General features: G+C 48.3%; 1 long non-coding RNA gene across 1 annotated transcript in view; it reads left to right on the top strand.

Annotated features, from left to right (window-relative positions):
• LOC139758545 (uncharacterized) overlaps positions 1-1,764 on the top strand; it is an 8,963-nt gene extending 7,199 nt beyond the window's left edge. Inside the window, exon 2 of the long non-coding RNA XR_011714860.1 lies at positions 1,681-1,764. This is a non-coding gene — a long non-coding RNA (uncharacterized lncRNA). The remainder of the gene's footprint in view (positions 1-1,680) is intronic.
• The last annotated feature ends 266 nt before the right edge of the window (positions 1,765-2,030 follow it).

Genomic DNA, 2,030 nt, shown 5'->3' with positions numbered 1-2,030 from the left:
ACCAGGACTACAGGTGCCAAATGTATCTGAGGAGGAGGACTGGGACAAACATCTCTACCCACGGTCTGTCTTATTACTGGGTACAACCGTGGGGAGTTTATGATGGAGAGAGAGAGAGAAAACGAGAAAAAAAGCATGGCCTCTATGTTTGTGAGGTGTTTTGCTTAAGATAAGGTAATAACTGTTGTTGGTTTGTGAGACGACGGTACGGGGAGACCTAAGTTTCTACCTCGGCGCTTGGGCTGGTACATGCTATACCATGTCGCTTGGCCGTGCGCGTGCGAATCGTAGTAACAGTGATCTGCCCCAAAACCACAGGAGCCTCCTTCATATGCAACGTCCTCATCCTCATGAACGAGAAGAAATGATATTGTTGGTTTGTCTTTTCGAAGACGTACTATTACTACTACTACTACTACTACTACTATCTTCCTCCATTATATGGAACAGTCACGGCATATGCTACGGCACGGGGGAGACGACGCCTCACCGTGGAAGTAATAAGTACTTTTCGTAAGTGTCTTTCTTCCTGGTGTGAGCGCGGCCTGCCTTCCTCCGTCGCCTTCAAGTCAACGCTCTTTTTTCTTGATCTATCTGGAAACGTTCTTATTAGTCTCGTGCTAAAGAAAGGAAAACCTTATATTTTTTCCTCTCTCATCCTGACACGGCTGGTTTGTGACTCCTTTGTTGCGGCAAGAGCAGATGCCTCTCTCTTGAGCGACAACCGTAACGGAAAGGAGTATTATGATGGAGCAGCAAATGAAATGTTTGTGTTCTCCAAGAATAATGTTAAAGGGCGTTGCTTGGCACGTGTGTGTGCAGAAGCAATGTAAGTAAAGTTGACTTCTGTTACCATAGAGGCATCGAAGTTGATGTACAGAAAGAGAAATAAGAACGTCTCATTTGTTTGAGGCGAGGTGAGATTGGTTGGTTAGTTGGTCGGTCGGTCATTTGCTTAAGAAGGTTGTTGTGTTGTGCAAGTACAGGGGGTGAGTGAGCCGAGTTTCTACCTCTGCACCTCGACAAGTATCACATCAATGGCTTGGCCTTGCGCGTTCAAATTGTAGTAACAGTGATCTGCCCCCAATTCTGCAGCAGCCTCCTTCAATGCAACTTCCTCCTCCTATTCAGTGAGAACACTAAAGGATCTGATGGCATGCATTGTTGAGTGCGGCGTAGTGCTGTAGTTGTGGGTGTACTTACGCCGTGAGAGGTTGGGTGTTTTGCATCATATCCTCTAGCGTCTTACAGCGGAGCAGCAGCAGCAGCCGACGCCGGCCAAATGTTTCATTATTATGACTAGTTAGCAGAACACGGACCAAAACCTCGAGTTAAGGGGCCTAAATGAATGCCTGTTTTGATCCCATCAAAAGGTGTTGGTTGCTATAGACAGCAGGACGGTGGCTATGGAAGTTGGAATCCGCTAAGGAGTGTGTAACAACTCACCTGCCGAAGCAACTAGCAGCCCTTAAAATGGTATGGCGCCCGAGCATTCTCCCGATACTCAACCGCCGGGGCACTAATGGTCCGACACGTATGTGGTCGGGCCTCAAAGCCCCGATGAGTAGGAGGGTCGCGGTGGTGAGCGTTGAAGGGTACGGCGTGGGCCGGCCTGGAGCCGCCACTGGTGCAGATCTTGGTGGTAGTAGCAAATAATCGAGAGAGAGACTCTCCTCGAAGGCCGAGGCGGAGAAGGGTTCCATGTGAACATCAGTTGGACATGGGTTAGTCGATCCTAAGCCCAAGGCGAAAGCCTGATCCCACGTTAGAGGCAACGACCACAAGCGAGAAAGTGGAGGGGTTGTTTGCTTGGTAGTAATAGTAGTTGTTTTTGAAGCTTTACAGCTCAGTGCTGCTGATGCTGATGCCGTGGCCTCTTCTTTTTCCCGCAAAGGTGAGCGGTTGCGAATTGTCATGGAATGACGTGTTGACAGCGGCCTTAGTAGTAACAGTAATCATAATAATCATGATATTGCTGCTGTTATTACGAGACCCATTTTTTGTTGACATTAGTTCCTTGATAGCCCACC

The sequence above is a fragment of the Panulirus ornatus genome, chromosome 30 (genome assembly GCF_036320965.1).
Source record: "Panulirus ornatus isolate Po-2019 chromosome 30, ASM3632096v1, whole genome shotgun sequence".
NCBI classification, from domain to species: domain Eukaryota; kingdom Metazoa; phylum Arthropoda; class Malacostraca; order Decapoda; family Palinuridae; genus Panulirus; species Panulirus ornatus.
Note: the sequence above shows the minus strand (reverse complement) of the source record. Positions and strands in the feature narration are given on the sequence as shown.